General features: G+C 48.8%; 1 protein-coding gene across 1 annotated transcript in view; it reads left to right on the top strand.

Annotated features, from left to right (window-relative positions):
* The first annotated feature begins 5,424 nt into the window (after window positions 1–5,424).
* UCP2 (uncoupling protein 2) overlaps window positions 5,425–7,702 on the top strand; it is an 8,598-nt gene continuing 6,320 nt past the window's right edge. Inside the window, exons 1-2 of the mRNA XM_023209434.1 lie at window positions 5,425–5,993; window positions 7,108–7,264. The gene's annotated coding sequence lies outside the window, so the exon portion shown is untranslated. The remainder of the gene's footprint in view (window positions 5,994–7,107; window positions 7,265–7,702) is intronic.

Here is a 7,702-nt window from a genome sequence, read left to right as displayed (position 1 = left end):
GGCGCGGTGGCTCAAGCCTGTAATCCCAGCACTTTGGAAGGCCGAGACGGGTGGATCACGAGGTCAGGAGATCAAGACCATCCTGGCTAACACGGTGAAACCCCGTCTCTACTAAAAAAATACAAAAATCTAGCCGGGCGAGGTGGCGGGCACCTGTAGTCCCAGCTACTCGGGAGGCTGAGGCAGGAGAATGGCGTGAACCCGGGAGGCGGAGCTTGCATTGAGCTGAGATCCGGCCACTGCACTCCAGCCTGGGCGACAGAGCAAGACTCCGTCTCAAAAAAAAAAAAAAAAAAAGAAAGAAAGAAAAGAAAAGAAAGAGAAAGAAAGAACGAATGAACTAGGTGGAGTGTGGCTTACACCTCCAATCCCAGCACTTTGGGAGGCCGAGGTGGGTGGATCTACTGAGGGTAGGAGTTTTAGATCAACCTGGCCAACATGATGAAACCCCATCTCTACTAAAAATACAAAAAATTAGCCCAGTGTGGTGTGCGTGCCTGTAATCCTAGCTACTTGGAAGGCTGAGGCAGGAATCGCTTGAACCCCAGGGGACAGAGGTTGCAGTGAGCCGAGATCTTGCCACTGCACTCCAGGCTGAGCGACAGAGCACAACTCTATCTCAAAAATAAATAAATAAATAAAAAGAAAACTAATACATCAAAATAATTTCTAGTTTGATTCATTCACTTATTCCTTCAATAATTATTGAATTATCATATATTACTATTGCTTTTTAGTATATACCTTCTACAATTTTTTTTTTTTTTAGACGGAGTCTTGCTCTGTCGCCCAGGCTGGAGTGCAGTGGCGCGATCTCGGCTCACTGCAAGCTCCGCCTCCCGGGTTCACGCCATTCTCCTGCCTCAGCCTCCTGAGTAGCTGGGACTACAGGCGCCTGCCACCACGCCCAGCTAATTCTTTTGTATTTTTAGTGGAGACGGGGTTTCACCGTGTTAGCCAAGATGGTCTCGATCTCCTGACCTCGTGATCTGCCAGCCTCGGCCTCCCAAAGTGCTGGGATTACAGGCATGAGCTACCGCGCCCGGCACCTTCTACAAGGTTTTTTTTTTTTTTTTTTTTTTTTTTTGGTGAGATGGAGATTTACTCTTGTTGCTGGAGTGCAATGGCACCATCTTGGCTCACCGCATCCTCTGCCTCCCAGGTTCAAGCAATTCTCCTGCCTCAGCCTCCTGGGCAGCTGGGATTACAGGCATGTGCCACCACACCTCGCTAATTTTGTATTTTTAGTAGAGACGGGATTTCACCATGTTGCCCAGGCTGATCTCGAACTCCTGACCTCAGGTGATCTGCCCCTCTCGGCCTCCCAAAGTGCTGGGATTACAGGCGTGAGCCACTGCGCCCAGTCCTTCTACAATTTTTCAACTGAAAAGTACTTCATTGATCAGGGCTCTTTAAACTCATCTTCATTTGCATTGTTTTACTAACTATAGTTATTATTCATGTATTAGCACTCTGAGCCTACTGTAATGATGTATACCTTAAGAACTGGATATTTGTAATGGCTGGCAGTGAATTTAGTTGTTCTTGAATTTAGAGCTTAAAATATGGGAGTAATTTGCTGCTTGATTTCCTTTGAGAGATAATAAGAAAAACAGAATCTAATAACAAATGGATTTTAGGGAAAGCACTGTAAAACCATATGATCAATTCTAGCTTCTTATATAAACATGGAAAGATTGCTAGCTAAAGACCTGTCATGCTCTAAGAAGTTGAGGAGAATCTGCATTTTTAGAACTGTGAGCAAAATGAGAACTACTGCTATGTTCATGCTTTCTGAATTTAGCTTTATTTCATTCACACATTTAATGGAAAAACATGCATCTTTTAACTCGGTGTTTTTCAATTCAACTTTTAAAATACAGGATGTGGGCCGGGCCCAGCGGCTCACACCTGTAATCTCATCACTTTGGGAGGCCGAGGCAGGTGGATCACAAGGTCAAGAGCTAGAGACCATCCTGGCCAACATGGTGAAACCCCGTCTCCACTAAAAATACAAAAATTAGCTGGGCATGTTGGCGCGCACCTGTAGTCCCAGCTACTCGGGAGACTGAGGCAGGAGAATTGCTTGAAGGAGGTGGAGGTTGCAGTAAGCCAAGATCGCGCCACTGCACTCCAGCCTGGCGACAGAGCAGGACTTCGTCTCAAAAAGAAACAAACAAACAAACAAAAAAACCAGGATGTGTTACTTAACAAGGAAAATTCATGTACAATGGTTAATTACGTGACAAGCATGTCAAGTAATTCCATCTGGCTTTGTGTTGCCATTGCCCCACCCCCCCTTTTTTAGAAACCAAAACCAAGAAGAAGAAGAAACATCAAAATAGACATGGAAATTAACAAATACATGATTCAATTTAATCTTCTAAGAGGCTTTTAAAAATTATTTTGAGACGAAGTCTCACTCTGTCACCAGGCTGGAGTGCAGCGGCATGAACTCAGCTCACTGCAACCTCCATGTCCCATGTTCAAGTGATTCTCCTGCTTCAGCCTCCCAAGTAGCTGGGACTACAGGCAAATGCCACCACACCCAGCTAATTTTTGTATTTTTGGTAGAGATGAGGTTTCACCATGTTGGCCAGGATGGTCTCTATCTCTTGACCTTGTGATCCACCTGCTTCAGTCTCCCAAAGTGCTGGGATTACAGGTATTTTTTATTTGTTTATTTTTTTGAGACAGGGTCACCCTGTCACTCAGGCTGGAGTATAGTGGCACAATCATGGCTCACTGAAGCCTCAACCTCCCAGGCTCAGGTGATCCTCCATGTCAGCCCCCCAAGTAGCTGAGACTACAGGCATGCACCACCATGCCCAGCTAATTTTTGTATTTTTTGTATAGACAGGGTTTTACCATGTTGGCAGGCTGGTCTTCAACTCCTGGCCTCAAGTGATCCACCTGTCTCAACCTCCCAAACTGCTGGGATTACAGGTGTGAGCCACCGTCCCCCATCTCATCTGCTAAGTGGGTTTAAAGAAATTCAGTTTCATGTCAATTTTAAAAATGCATGGTCATCAAATTTGACTTCCTTTTAAAAATGCAGTCAGATAATTTTATGCTTGTTTGATGAGGGGAGGAAAAGTTAATATAGCCAAATCTACTCAATATTCTTAGCAGAAATTATCAGAGACTAAGGAAATGTTTAAGTTTTTCTCATGTTGGTTTTAAGTACCTGATGTTTTCGGTTTTCTCTTTCATTCTTGCGTCTTTTTTTCATTTTCAGTGTTTCAAATACAGTTTGTATTTAAAGATTTAAAAGTTCCAAAACTGTAAGCACAGTGAATTGTTTCCTGGGATGATGTTAAAATTATACAACAAAATATATGCAACTTATCAATTTGGTTATTGGCATATACAAAATATTTACAAATAAACGTGTGTGTGTGTGCGTGTACACACAATTCAATGAAATAGATGTGAAACAAGTTCTCTTTTCTTTTTGTTTTGGTTTTGTTTTTGAGACAGAGTTTTGCTCTGTCGCCCAGGCTTGAGTGTAATATCGCAATCTCAGCTCACTGCAACCTCTGCCTCCTAGGTTCAAGTGATTCTCCTGCCTCAGCCTCCCAAGTAGCTGGGACTACAGGCGCCCACCACCACTCCCAGCTAATTTTTGTATTTTTAGAAGAGACAGGGTTTCATCATCTTTGCCATGCTGGTCTCCAACTCCTGACCTCAGGTGATCTGCCCACCTCAGCCTCCCGAAGTGCTGGGATTGTAGGCGTGAGCCACCTCACCCGGCTACAAGTTTTCAAAATATAGTTATCTGTACCCATACATTCTCTGGTTGGTCCACAGGACATCTTATGACTTGGGCAAGATGCTAAAAATCCAGGGGTGCAGCATTTGTATGTCTATAGGATTGCTCAGATCTGCCCCCACCCAAAAAGAATTTTAAGAGAATTTCTTGAGGCTAGGCACAGTGGCTCACACCTGTAATTCCAGTACTGTGAGAGTCCGAGTTCAGAGGACTGCTTGAGACCAGGAGTTCAAGAGTAGCCTGGACAACATAGGGAGACCTGTCAATAACAACGAATAAATAAATTAGCCAGGCTTAGCGGCTCATCTCTGTGGTCCCAGCTACTAGGGAGGCAGAAGTAGGACTGCTTAGTCCCAGGAGGTCAAGACTGCAGTGAGTAGAGAACCAGTCACCTGCATTCCAGCCTGGGCAACAAAAAGAGACCCTGTCTCAAAAAATAAGTTAAATAAATAAATAATAAAAGTAGTTTAAACCCTAAACACATCTTTTTTTCCAAAGATAACTTCTTAAAGACTTCATGCTACATGTTGTTGATCTCCTCTTCCCTTTTTCAGACTCCACGCTTTTAACAGTCTCTTTTGCCAAGGATAATAAGTATATAGTTTCTGGAATCCAGATCCTTCCCTGTTTGGACAGCTAAGGGGACAATTTTTGGTCTGCAGGCCTTTGTATCTGTTCTGCTGTCGGTCAGCAATCTCACGGCAAATTTGCCGAGCCTCTCCGGAATGCACAGCCAGACAGAGCTCAGCGCAAAAGCTAGAGAACCTGGCAGAGGGAGACCCACAGTACCACAAATAATCTTTCTTTTCTTTCTTTTTCGATCTCTTTCTCTCTTTTATTTCTTTCTTGTCTCTCTTTCTTTCCTCTCTCTCTCTCTTTCTTTTTTCCTGCATGGCAAGATCTCCTCATGACAGAAATAATCTGCCTTGACTTCTGTTTCCACGCTGCTTCTGCCAGGACCATGCGCTCGGCGTGTTTTTCTTTCCGCTGTAATTATCCAGGCCCATCCCAGCTCTGGTCCCCTCAGCTGTTCCCTGGCAGTCCCTTCTGCTGGTGAAAACACACATGGCGCCGAACTGACCAGGGTGTAAGTCAGGGCTCGCCACTGTGTGACTATCAGGCAGATGACTGAACGCCTTTGGGACTCCGTTCCCTCACCGTAAAATGGAGGTTAATACTGGCCTTCTTCTACTCCCTAAATGCACGTGTTTGTCCTGGCCACCGGGCCCAATTGTTGGCCGTTCACGCGTCGGTTACCCCCACAGGACGAGTCAGCCAATTAAAGGCGAACCAGGCCCGGTCCTGGGATGAGACTCCTTTTCTCATCCCAGGGCTGGACAAGCAGCAGGCCTGGGCCCGGCTTTGCCTTGTCACATGCTGGGGGCCAGCCCATTTGCTCGCCTGTGTATAGGAGCGTGAGGTCACGCTGGGTGCTCCCGCCCCGCCGGGGCCTTTAGTGTCCCTGGTCCCTAAAGGCCAGGCCGCTCCACCGCCGGAGAAGGCGCGAACCCCAGCCGAGCCCAACGGCAGTTGCCGGTTGCCGGGCCACCTGTTGCTGCAGCTCTGACTGGTTCCTTCCCTCGACAACGCGGCGGCTGTAACCAATCGACAGCGAGGCCAGTCGCGAGACCCCGCCCCGCCCTGCAGGAGCCAGCCGCGCGCTCGCTGGCAGGAGGGTGGGTAGCTTGCCCAGCGTTGGGGGCTGGTCCCATAAAAGAGAAAGTACACTTAGACCCGACCCCGCTGAACGCTGTTAGAAACCGTCCTGGCGGGGAGGCAAGAGGTGTGTGACTGGACAAGACTCCTTTCTGGCCGTCAGTCTTGCCATCCTCACAAAGAGGTTGGCGGCCCGAGAGAGTGTGAGGCAGAGGCGGGGAATGGCAAGGGAGTGACCATCTGGGGGAACGAAAGAGTAAACGCGGTGATGGGACGCACGGAAATGGGAGTGGAGAAAGTCACGGAGAGAACCTTAGGCTGGGCGTTCCCCGCGGAAAGGCGGCGGCTCCAGCGTCTCCTCACCCAAGTGCGAGCTGGCACGCCCCGCCCCGCAGGCCCCGCCCCCGAGACCTGTGCCGAGCCACCGCCCGCGCGGAGCCACACTGCAAAGCCCTGCTGTTCGCGCCTTGAGATCGACCGTCCGCTTTGGTCCGGCTCGCCCGACGCGGCCTCCTCCAGCCGATACACGCAGCCGCACGCACTCTCGTGTTCTCCCTGAGGCTCGGTGAGCCTGGCCCCAGCCCTGCACCCTCTGCGCCCCGTACACCTGTTCTGCGTGCGCTGTCCGCTCTTCCATTTCCCTTCTCTCCCACCCAAGTTTGTACTCTTTTCTTTCTTTCGGTTTTATTTTTTTTGTGTTTGTTTGTTTGTTTGTTTGTTTGTTTGTTTGTTTGAGACAGGCTGTCGCTCTGTCTCCCAGGCTGGAGTGCAGTGGCGCGATCTCGGCTCACTGCAGCCTCCACCTCCCAGGTTCAAGCGATCTGCCTACTGAGTAGCTGGGATTACAGGCGCCCGCCTGGCTAATTTTTGTGTTTTGTAGAGAGGGGTTTTCGCTTTGTTGCCCAGGCTGGTCTGGAACTCCTGAGTTCAAGCGATCCGCCCGCCTCGGCCTCACAAAGTCCTAGAATTTTAGGCGTGAGCCACCGCGCCCGGCCTGTACAAATCCTTTATGTCCTTGGTTCTTTGTTTATCTTCTCTTACTCTTTTTCTTACCCCCTTTTGTTCTTTCCCTCTCCCGTTCAGTTGGCTGTCGTTTGATCCTCCACCTTTCAATCCCTCCTTTCCACCACGACGCCCCGCCCTGCCTTGGATGGGGACTGTCAGCGATGACCACAATGACCTTTCTCTCACCAGGCGGCTCCAGGCAGTGTTCCTGCACTGCCTTTCCCAGGGCTTGGGGGCTTTTTCTAGTGGGCTTTGAGCTGCTCAGTCTGGCCCCTGCAGGGCCGGCTCCCAGCCCATCCAACCTCCTCACAGCCCAGCCTGTACCCTAGCCAATTCCCGGAGATTCTCTGTCCCATCGTGACCCCCTCATAACTCTCTCACTCACCAAAGTCTGATGACTGTGCTAGGGGGTGCTTATCTAGAGTACTGGGTATTACAAAAGCAGAAGCCTGGACAAGAGCCAATTTGTGATATTAAGCAGGTGGAGTGGGGGTGGGGAGTGTACCTAGGTTCATTTTCTGCCCTGCTTTTCCCCGTTCCAGTGTGTGCACTTAATCAGTCCCTGGGTGAGATGGGCTCTGTTCTCCATCCCTCTCCAAGGCATGGACTGGGTGGGCTTGTGTGTTTTGGGGCAGGTGGCCCTTTCTAAACTCTCTGCCTTTGCTCACCCACAGGACACATAGTATGACCATTAGGTGTTTTGTCTCCCACCCATTTTCTATGGAAAACCAAGGGGATCGGGCCATGATAGCCACTGGCAGCTTTGAAGAACGGGACACCTTTAGAGAAGCTTGATATTGGAGGCCTCACCGTGAGACCTTACAAAGCCAGGTAAGAGTCCAGTCCAAGGAAGAGATCTCTTGCTGCCTCCTAACCCTGTGGTCTAGGGACAGGAGTCACCGGGGCATTAACAAAAATAACTACCATCCCCACCCCATGACAGTGATGTGGCTCTTTCCAGTTCACAGAGCACTCTCACACCTCCCTGCTCTCATTCTGGCCCTTCAGCCGAATCAAGCCAAGGTTCTTGGTCCCCATTTTATAAAGGAGAAAACAGGCCCACGTGGAACAGTGACTGGCCCCAGGTCATCCTGTCCAGCAGAAGAGCTAGGACAGGAACCTATTGTTCTAACTTCATATTTTTGATGCTAGCTTTTGACTATCCCTGAAACCGAGATTGATAATCAGCCTTGTGCGGCTCTGAAACTGGTTATTTGCTAGGAACTGTAAAAAAAGGATTAACTATTTCTAGGCCTGCATTTTAATTGC

The sequence above is a fragment of the Piliocolobus tephrosceles genome, chromosome 13, assembly GCF_002776525.5.
Source record: "Piliocolobus tephrosceles isolate RC106 chromosome 13, ASM277652v3, whole genome shotgun sequence".
NCBI classification, from domain to species: Eukaryota; Metazoa; Chordata; class Mammalia; order Primates; family Cercopithecidae; genus Piliocolobus; species Piliocolobus tephrosceles.
This window is presented reverse-complemented; position numbering and strand designations above follow the sequence as displayed.